The following is a 27,605-nucleotide window of genomic DNA, read 5'->3' as shown; positions in this document are numbered from 1 at the left end:
GAAAAAACCCCAAAAGCTTAAAGCACCTGGTATTCCTAGGCGGTCTCTCATCCAAGTACTAACCAGACCTAAACCTGCTAGATTCAGAGATCGGGCATTGACTTCTTTTTTTTTTTTTTTTTTGCAAGATTATTATATAATTCGTGAAAAATATCCAAAAATTTAAAGCACCTGGTATTCCCAGGCAGTCTCCATCCATGTACTAACCTGGCGCCAAACCTGCTTATATTCAGAGATCGGGCATTGACTCTATTTTTTTGGCAAAATTATTATATACTAGTGAAAAATTTCAAAAAAGCTTAAAGTACCTGGTATTCTCAGGCGGTCTCCCATCCAGGTACTAACCAGACCTAAACCTGCTAAATTCAGAGATCGGCATTGACTCTTTTTTTTTTTTTTTTGCAAGATTATTATATAATTCGTGAAAAATATCCAAAAATTTAAAGCACCTGGTATTCCCAGGCAGTCTCCCATCCATGTACTAACCTGCCCAACCTGCTTATATTCAGAGATCGGGCATTGACTCATTTTTTGCCAAATTTATTATATACTAAGTGAAAAAATTCCAAAAGCTTAAAGCACCTGGTATTCCTTGGCGGTCTCTCATCCAAGTACTAACCAGACCTAAACCTGCTAAAATTCAGAGATCGGGCATTGACTCTTTTTTTTTTTTTTTTGCAAGATTATTATATAATTCGTGAAAAATATCCAAAAATTTAAAGCACCTGGTATTCCCAGGCAGTCTCCCATCCCATGTACTAACCTGGCGCAAACCTGCTTATATTCAGAGATCGGGCATTGACTCTATTTTTTGGCAAAATTATTATATACTAAGTGAAAAATTTCAAAAAAGCTTACAGTACCTGGCATTCCCAGGCGGTCTCCCATCCAGGCACTAACCAGGCCCAAACCTGCTTAGCTTACGAGATCAGACAAGATCGGGCATAGCCAGGCTGGTATGGCCATAAGCGAAGACTGCTGCAAGAGAAGGCTATTTAAAGATCAGCCAATCTACTCGCCAGTACATTATAAAAGTAGGAAAGAAACCCCAAAAGCTTAAAGCACCTGTTATCCTAGGCGGTCTCTCATCCAAGTACTAACCTGGCCAAACCTGCTTATATCAGAGATCGGGCATTGACTCTATTTTTTGCCAAATTTATTATATACTAAGTGAAAAAATTCCAAAAGCTTAAAGCACCTGGTATTCCTTGGCGGTCTATCATTCAAGTACTAACCAGACCTTAACCTGCTAAGATTCAGAGATCGGGCATTGACTTCTTCTTTTTTTTTTTTTTTTTTTGCAAGATTATTATATAATTCGTGAAAAATATCCAAAAATTAAAGCACCTGGTATTCCCAGGCAGTCTCCCATCCATGTACTAACCTGGCCCAAACCTGCTTATATTCAGAGATCGGGCATTGACTCTATTTTTTGCCAAATTTATTATATACTAAGTGAAAAAATTCCAAAAGCTTTAAGCACCTGGTATTCCTAGGCGGTCTTTCAACCAAGTACTAACCAGACCTTAACCTGCTAAGATTCAGAAGATCGGCATTGACCTCTTTATTTATTTTTTTTTGGCAAAGATTATTATATAATTTGTGAAAATACCAAAAATTTAAAAGCACCTGGTTTCCCTAGGCAGTCTCCCATCCATGTACTAACCTGGCCCAAACCTGCTTATATTCAGAGATCGGGCACTGACTCTATTTTTTGCCAAATTTATTATATACTAAGTGAAAAAATTCCAAAAGCTTAAAGCAACCTGGTATTGCTTGGCGGTCTCTCATCCAAGTACTAACCAGATCTAAACTGCTAACATTCAGAGATCGGGCATTGACTCTTTTTTTTTTTTTTTTGCCAGATATTATATAATTCGTGAAAAATATCCAAAAATTTAAAGCACCTGGTATTCCCAGGCAGTCTCCCATCCATGTACTAACCTGGCGCAAACCTGCTTATATTCAGAGATCGGCATTGACTCTATTTTTTTGCCAAATTTATTATATACTAAGTGAAAAAATTCCAAAAGCTTAAAGCACCTGGTATTCCTTGGCGGTCTCTCATCCAAGTACTAACTAGACCTAAACCTGCTAAAATTCAGGAGATCGGGCATTGACTCTTTTTTTTTTTGCAAGATTATTATATAATTCGCTGAAAAATATCCAAACATTTAAAGCACCTGGTATTCCCAGGCAGTCTCCCATCCATGTACTAACCTGGCGCAAACCTGCTTATATTCAGAGATCGGGCATTGACTCTATTTTTGGCAAAATTATTATATACTAAGTGAAAAATTTCAAAAAGCTTACAGTACCTGGCATTCCCAGGCGGTCTCCCATCCAGGCACTAACCAGGCCCAAACCTGCTTAGCTTACGAGATCAGACAAGATCGGGCATAGCCAGGCTGGTATGGCCATAAGCGAAGACTGCTGCAAAGAGAAGGCTATTTAAAGATCAGCCAATCTACTCGCCAGTACATTATAAAAGTAGGAAAGAAACCCCAAAAAGCTTAAAGCACCTGGTATTCCTAGGCGGTCTCTCATCCAAGTACTAACCTGGCCCAAACCTGCTTATATTCAGAGATCGGGCATTGACTCTATTTTTTGCCAAATTTATTATATACTAAGTGAAAAAATTCCAAAAAGCTTAAAGCACCTGGTATTCCTTGGCGGTCTATCATTCAAGTACTAACCAGACCTTAACCTGCTAAGATTCAGAGATCGGGCATTGACTTCTTCTTTTTTTTTTTTTTTTTTGCAAGATTATTATATAATTCGTGAAAAATATCCAAAAATTTAAAGCACCTGGTATTCCCAGGCAGTCTCCCATCCATGTACTAACCTGGCGCAAACCTGCTTATATTCAGAGATCGGGCATTGACTCTATTTTTTTGGCAAAATTATTATATACTAAGTGAAAAATTTCAAAATAGCTTAGAGTACCTGGCATTCTCAGTCGGTCTCCCATCCAGGCACTAACCAGACCTAAACCTGCTAAAATTCAGAGATCGGGCATTGACTCTTTTTTTTTTTTTTTGCAAGATTATTATATAATTCGTGAAAAATATCCAAACATTAAAGCACCTGGTATTCCCAGGCAGTCTCCCATCCATGTACTAACCTGGCCCAAACCTGCTTATATTCAGAGATCAGGCATTGACTCTATTTTTTGCCAAATTATTATATACTAAGTGAAAAATTCCAAAAGCTTAAAGCACCTGGTATTCCTTGGCGGTCTCTCATCCAAGTACTAACCAGACCTAAACCTGCTAAAATTCAGAGATCGGGCATTGACTCTTTTTTTTTTTTTTGCAAGATTATTATATAATTCGTGAAAAATATCCAAACATTTAAAGCACCTGGTATTCCCAGGCAGTCTCCCATCCATGTACTAACCTGGCGCAAACCTGCTTATATTCAGAGATCGGGCATTGACTCTATTTTTTGGCCAAAATTTATTATATACTAAGTGAAAAATTTCAAAAAAGCTTACAGTACCTGGCATTCCCAGGCGGTCTCCCATCCAGGCACTAACCAGGCCCAAACCTGCTTAGCTTACGAGATCAGACAAGATCGGGCATAGCCAGGCTGGTATGGCCATAAGCGAAGACTGCTGCAAAGAGAAGGCTATTTAAAGATCAGCCAATCTACTCGCCAGTACATTATAAAAGTAGGAAAGAAACCCCAAAAGCTTAAAGCACCTGGTATTCCTAGGCGGTCTCTCATCCAAGTACTAACCTGGCCCAAACCTGCTTATATTCAGAGATCGGGCATTGACTCTATTTTTTGCCAAATTTATTATATACTAAGTGAAAAAATTCCAAAAGCTTAAAGCACCTGGTATTCCTTGGCGGTCTATCATTCAAGTACTAAACCAGACCTTAACCTGCTAAGATTCAGAGATCGGGCATTGACTTCTTCTTCTGCACCTGATATTCCCAGGCAGTCTCCCATCCATGTACTAACCTGGCGCAAAACCTGCTTATATTCAGAGATCGGGCATTGACTCTATTTTTTGGCAAAATTATTATATACTAAGTGAAAAATTTCAAAAAGCTTTAGAGTACCTGGCATTCTCAGGCGGTCTCCCATCCAGGCACTAACCAGGCCCAAACCTGCTTAGCTTCCGAGATCAGACAAGATCGGGCATAGCCAGGCTGGTATGGCCATAAGCGAAGACTGATGCAAAGAGAAGGCTATTTAAAGATCAGCCAATCTACTCGCCAGTACATTATAAAAGTAGGAAAGAAACCCCAAAAGCTTAAAGCACCTGGTATTCCTAGGCGGTCTCTCATCCAAGTACTAACCTGGCCCAAACCTGCTTTTGTTCAGAGATCGGGCATTGACTCTATTTTTTGCCAAATTTATTATATACTAAGTGAAAAAATTCCAAAAGCTTAAAGCACCTGGTATTCCTTGGCGGTCTATCATTCAAGTACTAACCAGACCTTAACCTGCTAAGATTCAGAGATCGGGCATTGACTTCTTCTTTTTTTTTTTTTTTGCAAGATTATTATATAATTTGTGAAAAATATCCAAAAATTTAAAGCACCTGGTATTCCCAGGCAGTCTCCCATCCATGTACTAACCTGGCCCAAACCTGCTTATATTCAGAGATCGGGCACTGACTCTATTTTTTGCCAAATTTATTATATACTAAGTGAAAAAATTCCAAAAGCTTAAAGCACCTGGTATTCCTTGGCGGTCTATCATTCAAGTACTAACCAGACCTAAACCTGCTAAGATTCAGAGATCGGGCATTGACTCTATTTTTTTTTTTTTTTTGCAAGATTATTATATAATTTGTGAAAAATATCCAAAAATTTAAAGCACCTGGTATTCCCAGGCAGTCTCCCATCCATGTACTAACCTGGCCCAAACCTGCTTATATTCAGAGATCGGGCATTGACTCTATTTTTTGCCAAATTTATTATATACTAAGTGAAAAATTCCAAAAGCTTAAAGCACCTGGTATTCCTTGGCGGTCTCTCATCCAAGTACTAACCAGACCTAAACCTGCTAAGATTCAGAGATCGGGCATTGACCCTTTTTTTTTTTTTTTTTTTTTTTTTTGCAAGATTATTATATAATTCGTGAAAAATATCCAAAAATTTAAAGCACCTGATATTCCCAGGCAGTCTCCCATCCATGTACTAACCTGGCGCAAACCTGCTTATATTCAGAGATCGGGCACTGACTCTATTTTTTGCCAAATTTATTATATACTAAGTGAAAAATTTCAAAATAGCTTAGAGTACCTGGCATTCCCAGGCGGTCTCCCATCCAGGCACTAACCAGGCCCAAACCTGCTTAGCTTCCGAGATCAGACAAGATCGGGCATAGCCAGGCTGGTATGGCCATAAGCAAAGACTGCTGCAAAGAGAAGGCTATTTAAAGATCAGCCAATCTACTCGCCAGTACATTATAAAAGTAGGAAAGAAACCCCAAAAGCTTAAAGCACCTGGTATTCCTAGGCGGTCTCTCATCCAAGTACTAACCTGGCCCAAACCTGCTTATATTCAGAGATCGGGCATTGACTCTATTTTTTGCCAAATTTATTATATACTAAGTGAAAAAATTCCAAAAGCTTAAAGCACCTGGTATTCCTTGGCGGTCTCTCATCCAAGTACTAACCAGACCTAAACCTGCTAAGATTCAGAGATCGGGCATTGACTCTATTTTTTTTTTTTTTGCAAGATTATTATATAATTCGTGAAAAATATCCAAACATTTAAAGCACCTGGTATTCCCAGGCAGTCTCCCATCCATGTACTAACCTGGCGCAAACCTGCTTATATTCAGAGATCGGGCATTGACTCTATTTTTTGGCAAAATTATTATATACTAAGTGAAAAATTTCAAAAAAGCTTAGAGTACCTGGTATTCCCAGGCGGTCTCCCATCCAGGCACTAACCAGGCCCAAACCTGCTTAGCTTACGAGATCAGACAAGATCGGGCATAGCCAGGCTGGTATGGCCATAAGCGAAGACTGCTGCAAAGAGAAGGCTATTTAAAGATCAGCCAATCTACTCGCCAGTACATTATAAAAGTAGGAAAGAAACCCCAAAAGCTTAAAGCACCTGGTATTCCTAGGCGGTCTCTCATCCAAGTACTAACCAGACCTAAACCTGCTAAGATTCAGAGATCGGGCATTGACTCTATTTTTTTTTTTTTTTGCAAGATTATTATATAATTTGTGAAAAATATCCAAAAATTTAAAGCACCTGGTATTCCCAGGCAGTCTCCCATCCATGTACTAACCTGGCCCAAACCTGCTTATATTCAGAGATCGGGCACTGACTCTATTTTTTGCCAAATTTATTATATACTAAGTGAAAAAATTCCAAAAGCTTAAAGCACCTGGTATTGCTTGGCGGTCTCTCATCCAAGTACTAACCAGATCTAAACCTGCTAACATTCAGAGATCGGGCATTGACTCTTTTTTTTTTTTTTTTTGCCAGATTATTATATAATTCGTGAAAAATATCCAAAAATTTAAAGCACCTGGTATTCCCAGGCAGTCTCCCATCCATGTACTAACCTGGCGCAAACCTGCTTATATTCAGAGATCGGGCATTGACTCTATTTTTTGCCAAATTTATTATATACTAAGTGAAAAAATTCCAAAAGCTTAAAGCACCTGGTATTCCTTGGCGGTCTCTCATCCAAGTACTAACTAGACCTAAACCTGCTAAAATTCAGAGATCGGGCATTGACTCTTTTTTTTTTTTTTGCAAGATTATTATATAATTCGTGAAAAATATCCAAACATTTAAAGCACCTGGTATTCCCAGGCAGTCTCCCATCCATGTACTAACCTGGCGCAAACCTGCTTATATTCAGAGATCGGGCATTGACTCTATTTTTTGGCAAAATTATTATATACTAAGTGAAAAATTTCAAAAAAGCTTACAGTACCTGGCATTCCCAGGCGGTCTCCCATACAGGCACTAACCAGGCCCAAACCTGCTTAGCTTACGAGATCAGACAAGATCGGGCATAGCCAGGCTGGTATGGCCATAAGCGAAGACTGCTGCAAAGAGAAGGCTATTTAAAGATCAGCCAATCTACTCGCCAGTACATTATAAAAGTAGGAAAGAAACCCCAAAAGCTTAAAGCACCTGGTATTCCTAGGCGGTCTCTCATCCAAGTACTAACCTGGCCCAAACCTGCTTATATTCAGAGATCGGGCATTGACTCTATTTTTTTTTTTTTTTTTGCAAGATTATTATATAATTTGTGAAAAATATCCAAAAATTTAAAGCACCTGGTATTCCCAGGCAGTCTCCCATCCATGTACTAACCTGGCCCAAACCTGCTTATATTCAGAGATCGGGCACTGACTCTATTTTTTGCCAAATTTATTATATACTAAGTGAAAAAATTCCAAAAGCTTAAAGCACCTGGTATTCCTTGGCGGTCTCTCATCCAAGTACTAACCAGATCTAAACCTGCTAAGATTCAGAGATCGGGCATTGACTCTTTTTTTTTTTTTTTTTGCCAGATTATTATATAATTCGTGAAAAATATCCAAAAATTTAAAGCACCTGGTATTCCCAGGCAGTCTCCCATCCATGTACTAACCTGGCGCAAACCTGCTTATATTCAGAGATCGGGCATTGACTCTATTTTTTGCCAAATTTATTATATACTAAGTGAAAAAATTCCAAAAACTTAAAGCACCTGGTATTCCTTGGCGGTCTCTCATCCAAGTACTAACTAGACCTAAACCTGCTAAAATTCAGTGATCGGGCATTGACTCTTTTTTTTTTTTTTTTTTGCCAGATTATTATATAATTCGTGAAAAATATCAAAAAATTTAAAGCACCTGGTATTCCCAGGCAGTCTCCCATCCATGTACTAACCTGGCGCAAACCTGCTTATATTCAGAGATCGGGCATTGACTCTAATTTTTTGGCAAAATTATTATATACTAAGTGAAAAATTTCAAAAAAGCTTACAGTACCTGGCATTCCCAGGCGGTCTCCCATCCAGGCACTAACCAGGCCCAAACCTGCTTAGCTTACGAGATCAGACAAGATCGGGCATAGCCTTTTTTTTTTTTTTTTTTTTTTTAGCCTTTTTTTTATTAAATAAATTGTTCAATTCAAACATACATATCAAATATTAACATACAAAGGTACATAATATGCTTTCTTTAACATAGACAATCCTAAAGTTTTGGGCTGTCAGACATCTTACAAATTATAACTAAAAAACACTCATTCCATTGTTTAATCTTTTAAAAATGACAATTCCATCCCCAGGTCATTTAAAATCTTTAAGACCTCCTGAGTAAAAACATAATTAAAAAGATTCATTGTTCCCTCCAACTTAAAGTAATAAAACAGACATTCAACATATTTCTCAACTTTTCTCCTAAACATTCCCCACACATCAATTAAAACATTTTCTTTTTTCACCACTACTCTTCTTTCCCATACCGCACTTTTCATCAACATCACAAGTAAATTAATGATCTTCTTGTTTTTACAATTTTCATTAATTCCCAACATGAACACCTTTTCCCACTCAAATTCCCCAATTTCAACTCCTCTCAAAATTAAAATCATGTTTTTACATCTCTCATTAAAAACTTTCAGCTCATCACAATATAAAAACAAGTGTAAAAACCCTTCATCTGCATCTTGGCATACTTTACATGTGGCACTTTCCTCCATCCCAATTTTGTTTAAAATCACATCTGTGAATACTGCTTTGTTCCTGATAAAATACTCCATATTCTCCAGTTTCGTCTGTACAATTTTACCATTCATGTTCCCCCATATATTCTCTTCTTTTACATCATTGAACAACCATATCCAGTATTCGTTTACAACAGGTTTCTTAAAAACAGTATCTCTAAAAACACAATAAAACATTTTTACAGTACATTCATTAAAAGCACACAGTTTTTCCCCTAGCCTCACATACACATCTTTCCCAGGTTTCTCTTCTTCCATGTTGTCAATTCTGTTTATCCACTCTTGAGGTATTGCATTCTTAATTACGTCATACTTGTTTGTTATCTCTCGTCTGCTATAATCCTCCTTTGCCTCCTCCATCACATCCACAATGTATTGCACTGGTAAAAACCCCTCTTTGAATTCATATAAAACATCTCTGACTTTCGTGATTCCCACATCCCACCACTTCTTAAAAAAAACCTCCTTCCCTTGACTTAAAATGCCGTTGTTTAAGAATAAAGGCTGATTTAAAATGCTCTCTCTGCCTTGTGGCTTAAAATGCACATTCGTTAAAAATTTGCCCCATGCCCCCATCAGTTCTTTATAAAAATCTGGCAGCCCCTCCGTCATCCATTTTTTAACTTTCATCCATAAAATGTTGTCCCCCAAATTAAAATTACTACACTTACTTAAAAAATGCCCCATTGTTCTCTTCCATGCCACTTCGTTTTCTTCATCCAAGTACTTTTTTATTATTTTCACTCTCAAGCTGTTCTTTCTTTGCTCCACATCCATTAACCCCAGTCCTCCCTTCTTCACTGCTCCTATTAAAGTGTTGTATGCTATTCTTGGTGGCTTCCCTTCCCATAAAAAATCTAAAAAACATTTTTTCAGCCTTTTTTCTACCCACAACGGCATAGATGACACATATAAAATATACCACAATTTCGAAACCATTAAAACATTAAGAACTAAAACCTTCCCTTTCAAAGTTAATGTTCTCATTCTCCAAAAATTCAATTTTCTTTCAATCCCTCCTAAAGCTTCTTCCCACATAGTTTCATCTGCTTTCTTTTCATCCCTCCCCATTAAAACACCTAAAATCTTCATTTCTTTAGTTTCCTTAAAGGTAAAATGTTCTGTTAAAACCGGTGCCCCTCCAAATCTCATATACAGCGTTTTGTCCTCATTTACTTTAGCTCCTGATCCCCTACAATACTTTTGTACAATTTTAATTGCATTTTCCACACTCTTCAGATCCTTTAACAATAATGTTGTGTCATCCGCGTACTGAAAAATGTTACTTTCCCCTCCCTCGATGCCTATGCCTTTTATCCCCTCTCCATGTTTTACAGCCAATCCCAAAGGTTCTGCAACTAAAGAATATAAAAGAGCTGACAACGGACATCCTTGTCTTATCGATCTAGTAATTTTAAAACACTGTGTCAAAAACCCATTACATTTAATTTTTGATATTGCGCCTTTGTATAAAATCCTAATCCATTTCATACAATTCTCTCCAAAACCAAAACTTTTTAAAATATCAAATAAAAAACCATGCTCCACCCTGTCAAAAGCTTTCTCAAAATCTAAACTGATAATAAACCCATCTTTATTGCTATCATGTATGTATCTTATCATATCCTTTATACTAATAGTTGTATCTGCTATGTCTCTCCCTTTCACTCCATACACTTGGTTAGTTTTAATTATACTCGGCATGACTTCTTTCAATCTGTTGGCTAAAATTTTAGATAAAATCTTTAAATCAGTATTTAGCATTGTAATCGGTCTATAGTTCTTTAAATCTGTCTTCTCTCCTTTTCTCTTGTATATCAATTTCATTAAACCCATTCCCATTCTTTGATTTAATTCTCCTTTCTTAAACACCTCTACATATACTTCTTTTAAAATGCTAGTTAAAAAATCTTTAAAAACTATATAAAATTCACTCCCCAAACCATCTACACCTGGACTTTTCTTTTTGTTTAATTCACTTATTGCTCTTTTAATCTCTTCTTCTCTAATCTCTTCATCACACTCTTTTTTGTCTAGTTCTCCTACTGTTGTTTTTATTTGCCTCAGTAACTCCAGTTTCTCTTCTTCCCCCACCCCCTCAGTACTAAACAGGTTTTCATAGTATGCCTTTATTTCTTTTAATATTTCCTCATTAGTTTCCACAACTACACCATTTTTCCCTCTTATTTCTTTAATCATACCAGCCTTCCCTCTTATTTTTTCTAAATCAAAAAAAAACTTTGTACATTTTTCACCCTCCACAGTATATTTAGCTTTACTTCTTAGTCTTGCGCCTTCATATTTTTCCTCTTCCATTTCTTTCAATATTCCCTCCAATTCTTTTATTTTTTGTATATCTTTCCCATTCTCATTTAATTCTTTTTCCAATTTTTCTCTTATTTCTCTCTCCTTCTTCCTCTTACTTCTCTGTATTAATTTACTGTACTTTATTGTGAATTTTTTAACTAAATATTTAACATTTTCCCACCATATCCTTTTATCTTCGCCGTACATTCCATTCTCCTTTTCTTTTTCAATAATTTCTTTAATACTTAACACATAGTCCTCATTCTTCAAAACCTCTACATTTAAAACCCATACCCCCGGCCCTTTCTTCACTGAACTCCAGTCTATTTGCATAAAAATTGGTTTATGGTCACTTAAGCTTGATTCTTCATATTTAATATTACCGATAAATCCTTCAATGTTCCTTGTACATAAAATAAAATCAATCCTAGTCTTACACATAAAATTACCCACTAATTGCCTCCTTGAATATTCTTTCTTTTTTTCGTTTCTTTCTCTCCATACATCAATTATATTATTTTCTTCCATTAATAATTTCAGTTCTTTTCTTCCTTTATCATTTTTAAAAACCATTCCCTCTCCCATTTCTAATTTACTGAAAACAGTATTAAAATCACCCATCATAATAACTTCTTTATGTTTCTTTAAAAATTCTCTTAATACATTAAAATATTCCTTTTTTTCATTCTCTACTGTTGGTGCATGAATATTAACTAAAATAACTTTTTTCTCCTCATACTCCATTTCAACCGCAATACATTTCCCATCCATGTCATTATAAATTGTTTTACACGATACACCACTGTTTTCTTTTATTAAAACTGCAACTCCTCTTCCCAGCCTCCCATCACCATTGTTATATAAAATCTCTCCGCTCCAACTTTTCCTTATTTCAGTCATGTACTCTTCCCTCCAGTTAGTTTCTTGTAATAAAATCACATCTTCTCCTTTACACATTTCTTTCACTTTTTCAAATTTTCCCATGTCTGACAGCCCTCTAGCATTAAAAGTCACTATTCTTAACAGCATAAAACATATAGAAATATGCATAAAACCCATAAACTCAGTCCATCTCCTCCAAACCCTTTAGCAACTCATACTTATTTGTACATTCAAAACCATCTTCTTTAAGCACTCTTTTTCTTGCAGTATCTAAATTGGGTATTACCTTCACAGATCTTCTTCTTTTTGATGATTTCCCCTGCGTCTCCTCATTTTCTTGTCCTTGTTCACACTCTTTTGTAGCATCATTAATTTCTACTGCGTCCATCTCCTTTTGCACACTGTCCGTCACATCCATCGGTGTACATAAAATTCCCTCCTGTTGTGCATCACTCAATACTTTATTCCTTTCATCATCCAGTTCCATAGTATCCAAAGCATTTTTCAAGCTGTCAGTCAAATCCATCTGTGTCCAAATTCCCCCCTCCTGTTGTGTTTGTATGATGGGTTCGTTACACTCTTTCTGTTGTTCCATATCCTTAATTAATTCCAGTCCTTCACCTCGAACTCTTTCTCCATCGTCTCGCTGCTCGTTGTCTCTTTCATGCACCTGCCCGCCCACCTGCTGCTCCTCCTCCTCACCCTGCATCCAACACTCACACTTATTTAAAACCAAATTGCAATCCGGGCACGTCACAGCGTTGCAATTTCTTGCGAAGTGGCCTCTCTCCTCGCATTTATGGCTTGTGAACTCTGGGCAGTCCTTCACCACATGGTCTGGGCTCATGCACAGCCGACAAGTCTTCACCTGATGGCTGTGCATCACCCGAAAATATTGTGGACCCTCTGCCGTCTCTATTTTTGTGCTGTAAGGGAGGGAGGCCACCTCCTTCGGGAACCGCGCCTTTACATATCTTGTCCCATCCTCAATGCTGGTGCCCGGATATACACGCCGCTTTATTTTTTAAATTGGGGAAACCCCCCAAACCTCCAGTTTATTTAAAATCTCTTCATCAGCAAGGTAGACGGGCAGATGCATGAAAGAGACAACATAATCTCTGTTTTGAAGTTTTTTTATCTCACAGTTCACTCCATTTATTAACAATCCCTCAGTCAGCTTATCACAAGTTTCTTCTTTTTCCATTGTGAGCTCGTATTCTTTTCCTTGTCTTGGCCTTAGTGCCAAGATTTCCCCATATCCATATTTGTCAGTCACCGCTTTGATAATATCCACAGCCCTCACCTCACTTAAATTCTCCACATTCACAATCACAGTTGCCTCCTTTAAGTATCTCCTTTCACCAAATTTATCTCTTGCATCTTGATTTTTACCGTGTCCTGCTCGTTGTCGATACTCCAGTCCAGTGTTGCTTGCCATGCGTCTCTCTCCAGCCAGTCCAGTGTCGTTTGCCATGCGTCTCTCTCCAGCCAGTCCAGTGTTGTTTGCCATGCGTCTCTCTCCAGCCATTCCAGTGTCGTTTGCCATGCGTCTCTCTCCAGCCAGTCCAGTGTCGTTTGCCATTGGTGTCTCTCCAGCCAGTCCAGTGTCGTTTGCCATGCGTGTCTCTCCAGCCATTCCAGTGTCGTTTGCCAATAATCTGTCCATTGTACAAAACACAAACAAAAAATTAACCACCCTCCAGCCAGCAAGATGCCACTGTTAGGTGGTTTAAAACTGAAAAACTACACAAAAAATAAACTAAAGTCCAAAAACAACTCTCAAAACAAACACTAACAGAAAAAACAAAATGGAGGAGAGCCTTCCTCTCCAAACTGCAGCCAACACTTCCTGTAGCTCTCTAGCGCCCTCAGGTTGGTATGGCCGTAAGCGAAGACTGCTGCAAAGAGAAGGCTATTTAAAGATCAGCCAATCTACTCGCCAGTACATTATAAAAGTAGGAAAGAAACCCCAAAAGCTTAAAGCACCTGGTATTCCTAGGCGGTCTCTCATCCAAGTACTAACCTGGCCCAAACCTGCTTATATTCAGAGATCGGGCATTGACTCTATTTTTTGGCAAATTTATTATATACTAAGTGAAAAAATTCCAAAAGCTTAAAGCACCTGGTATTCCTTGGCGGTCTATCATTCAATTACTAACCAGACCTTAACCTGCTAAGATTCAGAGATCGGGCATTGATTTCTTCTTTTTTTTTTTTTGCAAGATTATTATATAATTCGTGAAAAATATCCAAAAATTTAAAGCACCTGGTATTCCCAGGCAGTCTCCCATCCATGTACTAACTTGGCTCAAACCTGCTTATATTCAGAGATCGGGCATTGACTCTATTTTTTGCCAAATTTATTATATACTAAGTGAAAAAATTCCAAAAGCTTAAAGCACCTGGTATTCCTTGGCGGTCTCTCATCCAAGTACTAACCAGACCTAAACCTGCTAAGATTCAGAGATCGGGCATTGACTCTTTTTTTTTTTTTTTTTGCAAGATTATTATATAATTCGTGAAAAATATCCAAACATTTAAAGCACCTGGTATTCCCAGGCAGTCTCCCATCCATGTACTAACCTGGCGCAAACCTGCTTATATTCAGAGATCGGGCATTGACTCTATTTTTTGGCAAAATTATTATATACTAAGTGAAAAATTTCAAAAAAGCTTAGAGTACATGGTATTCCCAGGCGGTCTCCCATCCAGGCACTAACCAGGCCCAAACCTGCTTAGCTTACGAGATCAGACAAGATCGGGCATAGCCAGGCTGGTATGGCCATAAGCGAAGACTGCTGCAAAGAGAAGGCTATTTAAAGATCAGCCAATCTACTCGCCAGTACATTATAAAAGTAGGAAAGAAACCCCAAAAGCTTAAAGCACCTGGTATTCCTAGGCGGTCTCTCATCCAAGTACTAACCTGGCCCAAACCTGCTTATATTCAGAGATCGGGCATTGACTCTATTTTTTGGCAAATTTATTATATACTAAGTGAAAAAATTCCAAAAGCTTAAAGCACCTGGTATTCCTTGGTGGTCTATCATTCAATTACTAACCAGACCTTAACCTGCTAAGATTCAGAGATCGGGCATTGACTTCTTCTTTTTTTTTTTTTTTTTTGCAAGATTATTATATAATTCGTGAAAAATATCCAAAAATTTAAAGCACCTGGTATTCCCAGGCAGTCTCCCATCCATGTACTAACCTGGCCCAAACCTGCTTATATTCAGAGATTGGACATTGACTCTATTTTTTGCCAAATTTATTATATACTAAGTGAAAAAATTCCAAAAGCTTAAAGCACCTGGTATTCCTTGGCGGTCTCTCATCCAAGTACTAACCAGACCTAAACCTGCTAAGATTCAGAGATCGGGCATTGACTCTATTTTTTTTTTTTTTTTGCAAGATTATTATATAATTTGTGAAAAATATCCAAAAATTTAAAGCACCTGGTATTCCCAGGCAGTCTCCCATCCATGTACTAACCTGGCCCAAACCTGCTTATATTCAGAGATCGGGCACTGACTCTATTTTTTGCCAAATTTATTATATACTAAGTGAAAAAATTCCAAAAGCTTAAAGCACCTGGTATTCCTTGGCGGTCTATCATTCAAGTACTAACCAGACCTAAACCTGCTAAGATTCAGAGATCGGGCATTGACTCTATTTTTTTTTTTTTTTTTTTTGCAAGATTATTATATAATTTGTGAAAAATATCCAAAAATTTAAAGCACCTGGTATTCCCAGGCAGTCTCCCATCCATGTACTAACCTGGCCCAAACCTGCTTATATTCAGAGATCGGGCATTGACTCTATTTTTTGCCAAATTTATTATATACTAAGTGAAAAAATTCCAAAAGCTTAAAGCACCTGGTATTCCTTGGCGGTCTCTCATCCAAGTACTAACCAGACCTAAACCTGCTAAGATTCAGAGATCGGGCATTGACTCTATTTTTTTTTTTTTTTTGCAAGATTATTATATAATTCGTGAAAAATATCCAAAAATTTAAAGCACCTGATATTCCCAGGCAGTCTCCCATCCATGTACTAACCTGGCGCAAACCTGCTTATATTCAGAGATCGGGCACTGACTCTATTTTTTGCCAAATTTATTATATACTAAGTGAAAAATTTCAAAATAGCTTAGAGTACCTGGCATTCCCAGGCGGTCTCCCATCCAGGCACTAACCAGGCCCAAACCTGCTTAGCTTCCGAGATCAGACAAGATCGGGCATAGCCAGGCTGGTATGGCCATAAGAAAAGACTGCTGCAAAGAGAAGGCTATTTAAAGATCAGCCAATCTACTCGCCAGTACATTATAAAAGTAGGAAAGAAACCCCAAAAGCTTAAAGCACCTGGTATTCCTAGGCGGTCTCTCATCCAAGTACTAACCTGGCCCAAACCTGCTTATATTCAGAGATCGGGCATTGACTCTATTTTTTGCCAAATTTATTATATACTAAGTGAAAAAATTCCAAAAGCTTAAAGCACCTGGTATTCCTTGGCGGTCTCTCATCCAAGTACTAACCAGACCTAAACCTGCTAAGATTCAGAGATCGGGCATTGACTCTATTTTTTTTTTTTTTTTGCAAGATTATTATATAATTCGTGAAAAATATCCAAACATTTAAAGCACCTGGTATTCCCAGGCAGTCTCCCATCCATGTACTAACCTGGCGCAAACCTGCTTATATTCAGAGATCGGGCATTGACTCTATTTTTTGGCAAAATTATTATATACTAAGTGAAAAATTTCAAAAAAGCTTAGAGTACCTGGTATTCCCAGGCGGTCTCCCATCCAGGCACTAACCAGGCCCAAACCTGCTTAGCTTACGAGATCAGACAAGATCGGGCATAGCCAGGCTGGTATGGCCATAAGCGAAGACTGCTGCAAAGAGAAGGCTATTTAAAGATCAGCCAATCTACTCGCCAGTACATTATAAAAGTAGGAAAGAAACCCCAAAAGCTTAAAGCACCTGGTATTCCTAGGCGGTCTCTCATCCAAGTACTAACCAGACCTAAACCTGCTAAGATTCAGAGATCGGGCATTGACTCTATTTTTTTTTTTTTTTTTGCAAGATTATTATATAATTTGTGAAAAATATCCAAAAATTTAAAGCACCTGGTATTCCCAGGCAGTCTCCCATCCATGTACTAACCTGGCCCAAACCTGCTTATATTCAGAGATCGGGCACTGACTCTATTTTTTGCCAAATTTATTATATACTAAGTGAAAAAATTCCAAAAGCTTAAAGCACCTGGTATTCCTTGGCGGTCTCTCATCCAAGTACTAACTAGACCTAAACCTGCTAAAATTCAGAGATCGGGCATTGACTCTTTTTTTTTTTTTTGCAAGATTATTATATAATTCGTGAAAAATATCCAAACATTTAAAGCACCTGGTATTCCCAGGCAGTCTCCCATCCATGTACTAACCTGGCGCAAACCTGCTTATATTCAGAGATCGGGCATTGACTCTATTTTTTGGCAAAATTATTATATACTAAGTGAAAAATTTCAAAAAAGCTTACAGTACCTGGCATTCCCAGGCGGTCTCCCATCCAGGCACTAACCAGGCCCAAAACTGCTTAGCTTACGAGATCAGACAAGATCGGGCATAGCCAGGCTGGTATGGCCATAAGCGAAGACTGCTGCAAAGAGAAGGCTATTTAAAGATCAGCCAATCTACTCGCCAGTACATTATAAAAGTAGGAAAGAAACCCAAAAGCTTAAAGCACCTGGTATTCCTAGGCGGTCTCTCATCCAAGTACTAACCTGGCCCAAACCTGCTTATATTCAGAGATCGGGCATTGACTCTATTTTTTGCCAAATTTATTATATACTAAGTGAAAAAATTCCAAAAGCTTAAAGCACCTGGTATTCCTTGGCGGTCTCTCATCCAAGTACTAACCAGACCTAAACCTGCTAAGATTCAGAGATCGGGCATTGACTCTATTTTTTTTTTTTTTGCAAGATTATTATATAATTCGTGAAAAATATCCAAACATTTAAAGCACCTGGTATTCCCAGGCAGTCTCCCATCCATGTACTAACCTGGCGCAAACCTGCTTATATTCAGAGATCGGGCATTGACTCTATTTTTTGGCAAAATTATTATATACTAAGTGAAAAATTTCAAAAAAGCTTAGAGTACCTGGTATTCCCAGGCGGTCTCCCATCCAGGCACTAACCAGGCCCAAACCTGCTTAGCTTACGAGATCAGACAAGATCGGGCATAGCCAGGCTGGTATGGCCATAAGCGAAGACTGCTGCAAAGAGAAGGCTATTTAAAGATCAGCCAATCTACTCGCCAGTACATTATAAAAGTAGGAAAGAAACCCCAAAAGCTTAAAGCACCTGGTATTCCTAGGCGGTCTCTCATCCAAGTACTAACCAGACCTAAACCTGCTAAGATTCAGAGATCGGGCATTGACTCTATTTTTTTTTTTTTTTTTGCAAGATTATTATATAATTTGTGAAAAATATCCAAAAATTTAAAGCACCTGGTATTCCCAGGCAGTCTCCCATCCATGTACTAACCTGGCCCAAACCTGCTTATATTCAGAGATCGGGCACTGACTCTATTTTTTGCCAAATTTATTATATACTAAGTGAAAAAAATTCCAAAAGCTTAAAGCACCTGGTATTGCTTGGCGGTCTCTCATCCAAGTACTAACCAGATCTAAACCTGCTAACATTCAGAGATCGGGCATTGACTCTTTTTTTTTTTTTTTTGCCAGATTATTATATAATTCGTGAAAAATATCCAAAAATTTAAAGCACCTGGTATTCCCAGGCAGTCTCCCATCCATGTACTAACCTGGCGCAAACCTGCTTATATTCAGAGATCGGGCATTGACTCTATTTTTTGCCAAATTTATTATATACTAAGTGAAAAAATTCCAAAAGCTTAAAGCACCTGGTATTCCTTGGCGGTCTCTCATCCAAGTACTAACTAGACCTAAACCTGCTAAAATTCAGAGATCGGGCATTGACTCTTTTTTTTTTTTTTGCAAGATTATTATATAATTCGTGAAAAATATCCAAACATTTAAAGCACCTGGTATTCCCAGGCAGTCTCCCATCCATGTACTAACCTGGCGCAAACCTGCTTATATTCAGAGATCGGGCATTGACTCTATTTTTTGGCAAAATTATTATATACTAAGTGAAAAATTTTCAAAAAAGCTTACAGTACCTGGCATTCCCCAGGCGGTCTCCCATCCAGGCACTAACCAGGCCCAAAACTGCTTAGCTTACGAGATCAGACAAGATAGGGCATAGCCAGGCTGGTATGGCCATAAGCGAAGACTGCTGCAAAGAGAAGGCTATTTAAAGATCAGCCAATCTACTCGCCAGTACATTATAAAAGTAGGAAAGAAACCCCAAAAGCTTAAAGCACCTGGTATTCCTAGGCGGTCTCTCATCCAAGTACTAACCTGGCCCCAAACCTGCTTATATTCAGAGATCGGGCATTGACTCTATTTTTTGCCAAATTTATTATATACTAAGTGAAAAATTCCAAAAGCTTAAAGCACCTGGTATTCCTTGGCGGTCTATCATTCAAGTACTAACCAGACCTTAACCTGCTAAGATTCAGAGATCGGGCATTGACTTCTTCTTTTTTTTTTTTTTTTGCAAGATTATTATATAATTCGTGAAAAATATCCAAAAATTTAAAGCACCTGGTATTCCAGGCAGTCTCCCATTCATGTACTAACCTGGCGCAAACCTGCTTATATTCAGAGATCGGGCATTGACTCTATTTTTTGGCAAAATTATTATATACTAAGTGAAAAATTTCAAAATAGCTTAGAGTACCTGGCATTCTCAGTCGGTCTCCCATCCAGGCACTAACCAGACCTAAACCTGCTAAAATTCAGAGATCGGGCATTGACTCTTTTTTTTTTTTTTGCAAGATTATTATATAATTCGTGAAAAATATCCAAACATTTAAAGCACCTGGTATTCCCAGGCAGTCTCCCATCCATGTACTAACCTGGCCCAAACCTGCTTATATTCAGAGATCAGGCATTGACTCTATTTTTTGCCAAAATTTATTATATACTAAGTGAAAAATTCCAAAAGCTTAAAGCACCTGATATTCCTTGGCGGTCTCTCATCCAAGTACTAACCAGACTAAACCTGCTAAAATTCAGAGATCGGGCATTGACTCTTTTTTTTTTTTTGCAAGATTATTATATAATTCGTGAAAAATATCCAAACATTTAAAGCACCTGGTATTCCCAGGCAGTCTCCCATCCATGTACTAACCTGGCGCAAACCTGCTTATATTCAGAGATCGGGCATTGACTCTATTTTTTGGCAAAATTATTATATACTAAGTGAAAAATTTCAAAAAAGCTTACAGTACCTGGCATTCCCAGGCGGTCTCCCATCCAGGCACTAACCAGGCCCAAACCTGCTTAGCTTACGAGATCAGACAAGATCGGGCATAGCCAGGCTGGTATGGCCATAAGCGAAGACTGCTGCAAAGAGAAGGCTATTTAAAGATCAGCCAATCTACTCGCCAGTACATTATAAAAGTAGGAAAGAAAACCCCAAAAGCTTAAAGCACCTGGTATTCCTAGGCGGTCTCTCATCCAAGTACTAACCTGGCCCAAACCTGCTTATATTCAGAGATCGGGCATTGACTCTATTTTTTGCCAAATTTATTATATACTAAGTGAAAAAATTCCAAAAGCTTAAAGCACCTGGTATTCCTTGAGCGTCTATCATTCAAAGTACTAACCAGACCTTAACCTGCTAAGATTCAGAGATCGGGCATTGACTTCTTCTTTTTTTTTTTTTTTTTTTGCAAGATTATTATATAATTCGTGAAAAAATCCAAAAATTTAAAGCACCTGGTATTCCCAGGCAGTCTCCCATCCATGTACTACCTGGCCCAACCTACTTATATTCAGAGATCGGGCATTGACTCTATTTTTGCCAAATTTATTATATACTAAGTGAAAAAATTCCAAAAGCTTTAAGCACCTGGTATTCCTAGGCGGTCTTTCAACCAAGTACTAACCAGACCTTAACCTGCTAAGATTCAGAGATCGGGCATTGACTCTTTATTTATTTTTTTTTGCAAGATTATTATATAATTTGTGAAAAATATCCAAAAATTTAAAGCACCTGGTATTCCCAGGCAGTCTCCCATCCATGTACTAACCTGGCCCAAACCTGCTTATATTCAGAGATCGGGCACTGACTCTATTTTTTGCCAAATTTATTATATACTAAGTGAAAAAAATTCCAAAAGCTTAAAGCACCTGGTATTGCTTGGCGGTCTCTCATCCAAGTACTAACCAGATCTAAACCTGCTAACATTCAGAGATCGGGCATTGACTCTTTTTTTTTTTTTTTTTTGCCAGATTATTATATAATTCGTGAAAAATATCCAAAAATTTAAAGCACCTGGTATTCCCAGGCAGTCTCCCATCCATGTACTAACCTGGCGCAAACCCTGCTTATATTCAGAGATCGGGCATTGACTCTATTTTTTGCCAAATTTATTATATACTAAGTGAAAAAATTCCAAAAAGCTTAAAGCACCTGGTATTCCTTGGCGGTCTCTCATCCAAGTACTAACTAGACCTAAACCTGCTAAAATTCAGAGATCGGGCATTGACTCTTTTTTTTTTTTTGCAAGATTATTATATAATTCGTGAAAAATATCCAAACATTTAAAGCACCTGGCTATTCCCAGGCAGTCTCCCATCCATGTACTAACCTGGCGCAAACCTGCTATATTCAGAGATCGGGCATTGACTCTATTTTTTGGCAAAATTATTAATATACTAAGTGAAAAATTTCAAAAAAAGCTTACAGTACCTGGCATTCCCAGGCGGTCTCCCATCCAGGCACTAACCAGGCCCAAACCTGCTTAGCTTACGAGATCAGACAAGATCGGGCATAGCCAGGCTGGTATGGCCATAAGCGAAGACTGCTGCAAAGAGAAGGCTATTTAAAGATCAGCCCAATCTACTCGCCAGTACATTATAAAAAGTAGGAAAGAAACCCCAAAAGCTTAAAGCACCTGGTATTCCTAGGCGGTCTCTTCATCCAAGTACTAACCTGGCCCAAACCTGCTTATATTCAGAGATCGGGCATTGACTCTATTTTTTGCCAAATTTATTATATACTAAGTGAAAAAATCCAAAAAGCTTAAAGCACCTGGTATTCCTTGGCGGTCTATCATTCAAGTACCTAACCAGACCTTAACCTGCTAAGATTCAGAGATCGGGCATTGACTTCTTCTTTTTTTTTTTTTTTGCAAGATATTATATAATTCGTGAAAATATCCAAAAATTTAAAGCACCTGGTATTCCCAGGCAGTCTCCCATGCCATGTACTAACCTGGCGCAAACCTGCTTATATTCAGAGATCGGGCATTGACTCTATTTTTGGCAAAATTATTATATACTAAGTGAAAAATTTCAAAAAGCTTAAAGCACCTGGTATTCCCAGGCGGTCTCCCATCCAAGTACTAACCAGACCTAAACCTGCTAAGATTCAGAGATCGGGCATTGACTCTTTTTTTTTTTTTGCAAGATTATTATATAATTCGTGAAAAATATCCAAAAATTTAAAGCACCTGGTATTCCCAGGCAGTCTCCCATCCATGTACTAACCTGGCCCAAACCTGCTTATATTCAGAGATCGGGCATTGACTCTATTTTTTGCCAAATTTATTATATACTAAGTGAAAAAATTCCAAAAGCTTAAAGCACCTGGTATTCCTTGGCGGTCTCTCATCCAAGTACTAACCAGACCTAAACCTGCTAAGATTCAGAGATCGGGCATTGACTTTTTTTTTTTTTTTTGCAAGATTATTATATAATTCGTGAAATATCCAAAAATTTAAAGCACCTGGTATTCCCAGGCAGTCTCCCATCCATGTACTAACCTGGCGCAAACCTGCTTATATTCAGAGATCGGGCATTGACTCTATTTTTGGCAAAATTATTATATACTAAGTGAAAAATTTCAAAAAAGCTTACAGTACCTGGTATTCCAGGCGGTCTCCCATCCAGGCACTAACCAGGCCCAAACCTGCTTAGCTTACGAGATCAGACAAGATCGGGCATAGCCAGGCTGGTATGGCCATAAGCGAAGACTGCTGCAAAGAGAAGGCTATTTAAAGATCAGCCAATCTACTCGCCAGTACATTATAAAGTAGGAAAGAAACCCAAAAGCTTAAAGCACCTGGTATTCCTAGGCGGTCTCTCATCCAAGTACTAACCTGGCCCAAACCTGCTTATATTCAGAGATCGGGCATTGACTCTATTTTTTGCCAAATTTATTATATACTAAGTGAAAAAATTCCAAAAGCTTAAAGCACCTGGTATTCCTTGGCGGTCTCTCATTCCAAGTACTAACCAGACCTTAAACCTGCTAAGATTCAGAGATCGGGCATTGACTTCTTTATTCGTGAAAAATATCCTAAAGCATATTCCCAGGCAGTCTCCCATCCATGTACTAACCTGGCGCAAACCTGCTTATATTCAGAGATCGGGCATTGACTCTATTTTTTGGCAAATTATTATATACTAAGTGAAAAATTTCAAAAAAGCTTAGAGTACCTGGTATTCCCAGGCGGTCTCCCATCCAGGCACTAACCAGGCCCAAACCTGCTTAGCTTCCGAGATCAGACAAGATCGGGCATAGCCAGGCTGGTATGGCCATAAGCGAAGACTGCTGCAAGAGAAGGCTATTTAAAGATCAGCCAATCTACTCGCCAGTACATTATAAAGTAGGAAGAAACCCCAAAAGCTTAAAGCACCTGGTATTCCTAGGCGGTCTCTCATCCAAGTACTAACCTGGCCCAAACCTGCTTATATTCAGAGATCGGGCATTGACTCTATTTTTTGCCAAATTTATTATATACTAAGTGAAAAAATTCCAAAAGCTTAAAGCACCTGGTATTCCTTGGCGGTCTATCATTCAAGTACTAACCAGACCTTAACCTGCTAAGATTCAGAGATCGGGCATTGACTTCTTCTTTTTTTTTTTTTTTGCAAGATTATTATATAATTCGTGAAAAATATCCAAAAATTTAAAGCACCTGGTATTCCCAGGCAGTCTCCCATCCATGTACTAACCTGGCCCAAACCTGCTTATATTCAGAGATCGGGCATTGACTCTATTTTTTGCCAAATTTATTATATACTAAGTGAAAAAATTCCAAAAGCTTAAAGCACCTGGTATTCCTTGGCGGTCTCTCATCCAAGTACTAACCAGACCTAAACCTGCTAAGATTCAGAGATCGGGCATTGACTCTTTTTTTTTTTTTTTTTTGCAAGATTATTATATAATTTGTGAAAAATATCCAAAATTTAAAGCACCTGGTATTCCCAGGCAGTCTCCCATCCATGTACTAACCTGGCCCAAACCTGCTTATATTCAGAGATCGGGCATTGACTCTATTTTTTGCCAAATTTATTATATACTAAGTGAAAAAATTCCAAAAGCTTAAAGCACCTGGTATTCCTTGGCGGTCTCTCATCCAAGTACTAACCAGACCTAAACCTGCTAAGATTCAGAGATCGGGCATTGACTCTTTTTTTTTTTTTTTTTTTTGCAAGATTATTATATAATTCGTGAAAAATATCCAAAAATTTAAAGCACCTGATATTCCCAGGCAGTCTCCCATCCATGTACTAACCTGGCGCAAACCTGCTTATATTCAGAGATCGGGCATTGACTCTATTTTTTGCCAAATTTTTATATACTAAGTGAAAAATTTCAAAAAAGCTTAAAGTACCTGGTATTCCCAGGCGGTCTCCCATCCAGGCACTAACCAGGCCCAAACCTGCTTAGCTTCCGAGATCAGACAAGATCGGGCATAGCCAGGCTGGTATGGCCATAAGCGAAGACTGCTGCAAAGAGAAGGCTATTTAAAGATCAGCCAATCTACTCGCCAGTACATTATAAAAGTAGGAAAGAAACCCCAAAAGCTTAAAGCACCTGGTATTCCTAGGCGGTCTCTCATCCAAGTACTAACCTGGCCCAAACCTGCTTATATTCAGAGATCGGGCATTGACTCTATTTTTTGCCAAATTTATTATATACTAAGTGAAAAAATTCCAAAAGCTTAAAGCACCTGGTATTCCTTGGCGGTCTCTCATCCAAGTACTAACCAGACCTAAACCTGCTAAGATTCAGAGATCGGGCATTGACTCTTTTTTTTTTTTTTTGCAAGATTATTATATAATTCGTGAAAAATATCCAAAAATTTAAAGCACCTGGTATTCCCAGGCAGTCTCCCATCCATGTACTAACCTGGCGCAAACCTGCTTATATTCAGAGATCGGGCATTGACTCTATTTTTTGGCAAAATTATTATATACTAAGTGAAAAATTTCAAAAAGCTTAGAGTACCTGGTATTCCAGGCGGTCTCCCATCCAGGCACTAACCAGGCCCAAACCTGCTTAGCTTACGAGATCAGACAAGATCGGGCATAGCCAGGCTGGTATGGCCATAAGCGAAGACTGCTGCCAAGAGAAGGCTATTTAAAGATCAGCCAATCTACTCGCCAGTACATTATAAAAGTAGGAAGAAACCCAAAAGCTTAAAGCACCTGGTATTCCTAGGCGGTCTCTCATCCAAGTACTAACCAGACCTAAACCTGCTAAGATTCAGAGATCGGGCATTGACTCTATTTTTTTTTTTTTTTTTTTTGCAAGATTATTATATAATTTGTGAAAAATATCCAAAAATTTAAAGCACCTGGTATTCCCAGGCAGTCTCCCATCCATGTACTAACCTGGCCCAAACCTGCTTATATTCAGAGATCGGGCATTGACTCTATTTTTTGCCAAATTTATTATATACTAAGTGAAAAAATTCCAAAAGCTTAAAGCACCTGGTATTCCTTGGCGGTCTCTCATCCAGTACTAACCAGACCTAAACCTGCTAAGATTCAGAGATCGGGCATTGACTCTTTTTTTTTTTTTTTGCCAGATTATTATATAATTCGTGAAAAATATCCAAAAATTTAAAGCACCTGGTATTCCCAGGCAGTCTCCCATCCATGTACTAACCTGGCCCAAACCTGCTTATATTCAGAGATCGGGCATTGACTCTATTTTTTGCCAAATTTATTATATACTAAGTGAAAAAATTCCAAAAGCTTAAAGCACCTGGTATTCCTTGGCGGTCTCTCATCCAAGTACTAACCAGACCTAAACCTGCTAAGATTCAGAGATCGGGCATTGACTCTTTTTTTTTTTTTTTTTGCAAGATTATTATATAATTCGTGAAAAATATCCAAAAATTTAAAGCACCTGATATTCCCAGGCAGTCTCCCATCCATGTACTAACCTGGCGCAAACCTGCTTATATTCAGAGATCGGGCATTGACTCTATTTTTTGGCAAAATTATTATATACTAAGTGAAAAATTTCAAAAAAGCTTACAGTACCTGGCATTCCCAGGCGGTCTCCCATCCAGGCACTAACCAGGCCCAAACCTGCTTAGCTTCCGAGATCAGACAAGATCGGGCATAGCCAGGCTGGTATGGCCATAAGCGAAGACTGCTGCAAAGAGAAGGCTATTTAAAGATCAGCCAATCTACTCGCCAGTACATTATAAAAGTAGGAAAGAAACCCCAAAAGCTTAAAGCACCTGGTATTCCTAGGCGGTCTCTCATCCAAGTACTAACCTGGCCCAAACCTGCTTATATTCAGAGATCGGGCATTGACTCTATTTTTTGCCAAATTTATTATATACTAAGTGAAAAAATTCCAAAAGCTTAAAGCACCTGGTATTCCTGGCGGTCTATCATTCAAGTACTAACCAGACCTTAACCTGCTAAGATTCAGAGATCGGGCATTGACTTCTTCTTTTTTTTTTTTTTTGCAAGATTATTATATAATTCGTGAAAAATATCCAAAATTTAAAGCACCTGTATTCCCAGGCAGTCTCCCATCCATGTACTAACCTGGCCCAAACCTGCTTATATTCAGAGATCGGGCATTGACTCTATTTTTTGCCAAATTTATTATATACTAAGTGAAAAATTTCAAAAAGCTTAAAGCACCTGGTATTCCTTGGCGGTCTCTCATCCAAGTACTAACTAACCAAACCCTGCTAAGATTCAGAGATCGGCATTGACTCTTTTTTTTTTTTTTTGCAAGATTATTATATAATTCGTGAAAAATATCCAAAAATTTAAAGCACCTGGTATTCCCAGGCAGTCTCCCATCCATGTACTAACCTGGCGCAAACCTGCTTATATTCAGAGATCGGGCATTGACTCTATTTTTTGGCAAATTATTATATACTAAGTGAAAAATTTCAAAAAAGCTTACAGTACCTGGTATTCCCAGGCGGTCTCCCTCCAGGCACTAACCAGGCCCAAACCTGCTTAGCTTACGAGATCAGACAAGATCGGGCATAGCCAGGCTGGTATGGCCATAAGCGAAGACTGCTGCAAAGAGAAGGCTATTTAAAGATCAGCCAATCTACTCGCCAGTACATTATAAAAGTAGGAAGAAACCCCAAAAGCTTAAAGCACCTGGTATTCCTAGGCGGTCTCTCATCCAAGTACTAACCTGGCCAAACCTGCTTATATTCAGAGATCGGGCATTGACTCTTTTTTTTTGCAAATTTATTATATACTAAGTGAAAAAATTCCAAAAGCTTAAAGCACCTGGTATTCCTTGGCGGTCTAATCATCCAAGTACTAACCAGAC

The 27,605-nt window shown here is 38.3% G+C and overlaps 1 non-coding gene and 20 pseudogenes across 1 annotated transcript; all 21 read right to left on the bottom strand.

Annotated features, from left to right (window-relative positions):
• Positions 1-851: 851 nt before the first annotated feature.
• LOC113088593 (uncharacterized) lies at positions 852-970 on the bottom strand (annotated as a pseudogene).
• A 1,336-nt stretch (positions 971-2,306) lies between these two features.
• LOC113088592 (uncharacterized) lies at positions 2,307-2,425 on the bottom strand (annotated as a pseudogene).
• Positions 2,426-3,489: 1,064 nt separating this feature from the next.
• On the bottom strand, positions 3,490-3,608 carry LOC113088591 (uncharacterized; annotated as a pseudogene).
• A 450-nt stretch (positions 3,609-4,058) lies between these two features.
• On the bottom strand, positions 4,059-4,177 carry LOC113088604 (uncharacterized; annotated as a pseudogene).
• Positions 4,178-5,249: 1,072 nt separating this feature from the next.
• On the bottom strand, positions 5,250-5,368 carry LOC113088608 (uncharacterized; annotated as a pseudogene).
• Positions 5,369-5,868: 500 nt separating this feature from the next.
• LOC113088597 (uncharacterized) lies at positions 5,869-5,987 on the bottom strand (annotated as a pseudogene).
• A 922-nt stretch (positions 5,988-6,909) lies between these two features.
• LOC113088598 (uncharacterized) lies at positions 6,910-7,028 on the bottom strand (annotated as a pseudogene).
• Positions 7,029-14,568: 7,540 nt separating this feature from the next.
• Positions 14,569-14,687, bottom strand: LOC113088603 (uncharacterized; annotated as a pseudogene).
• A 1,353-nt stretch (positions 14,688-16,040) lies between these two features.
• LOC113088594 (uncharacterized) lies at positions 16,041-16,159 on the bottom strand (annotated as a pseudogene).
• A 502-nt stretch (positions 16,160-16,661) lies between these two features.
• LOC113088596 (uncharacterized) lies at positions 16,662-16,780 on the bottom strand (annotated as a pseudogene).
• Positions 16,781-17,424: 644 nt separating this feature from the next.
• Positions 17,425-17,543, bottom strand: LOC113088601 (uncharacterized; annotated as a pseudogene).
• A 499-nt stretch (positions 17,544-18,042) lies between these two features.
• Positions 18,043-18,161, bottom strand: LOC113088595 (uncharacterized; annotated as a pseudogene).
• A 925-nt stretch (positions 18,162-19,086) lies between these two features.
• On the bottom strand, positions 19,087-19,206 carry LOC113088606 (uncharacterized; annotated as a pseudogene).
• Positions 19,207-20,262: 1,056 nt separating this feature from the next.
• LOC113088590 (uncharacterized) lies at positions 20,263-20,381 on the bottom strand (annotated as a pseudogene).
• A 1,347-nt stretch (positions 20,382-21,728) lies between these two features.
• On the bottom strand, positions 21,729-21,847 carry LOC113088609 (uncharacterized; annotated as a pseudogene).
• A 1,055-nt stretch (positions 21,848-22,902) lies between these two features.
• LOC113088602 (uncharacterized) lies at positions 22,903-23,020 on the bottom strand (annotated as a pseudogene).
• A 459-nt stretch (positions 23,021-23,479) lies between these two features.
• On the bottom strand, positions 23,480-23,598 carry LOC113088607 (uncharacterized; annotated as a pseudogene).
• Positions 23,599-24,660: 1,062 nt separating this feature from the next.
• Positions 24,661-24,779, bottom strand: LOC113088600 (uncharacterized; annotated as a pseudogene).
• A 498-nt stretch (positions 24,780-25,277) lies between these two features.
• LOC113088605 (uncharacterized) lies at positions 25,278-25,395 on the bottom strand (annotated as a pseudogene).
• Positions 25,396-26,320: 925 nt separating this feature from the next.
• LOC113088589 (5S ribosomal RNA) lies at positions 26,321-26,439 on the bottom strand. Its single transcript, XR_003286131.1, has one exon. It is a non-coding gene; the product is annotated as a 5S ribosomal RNA (ribosomal RNA).
• A 775-nt stretch (positions 26,440-27,214) lies between these two features.
• Positions 27,215-27,332, bottom strand: LOC113088599 (uncharacterized; annotated as a pseudogene).
• Between the last annotated feature and the right edge of the window lie 273 nt (positions 27,333-27,605).

Source organism: Carassius auratus, unplaced genomic scaffold (genome assembly GCF_003368295.1).
Source record: "Carassius auratus strain Wakin unplaced genomic scaffold, ASM336829v1 scaf_tig00046474, whole genome shotgun sequence".
In the NCBI taxonomy this organism is placed as follows: Eukaryota; Metazoa; Chordata; class Actinopteri; order Cypriniformes; family Cyprinidae; genus Carassius; species Carassius auratus.
The sequence above is the reverse complement of the archived record's forward strand: the minus strand, read 5'-3'. Positions and strand labels throughout refer to the sequence as shown.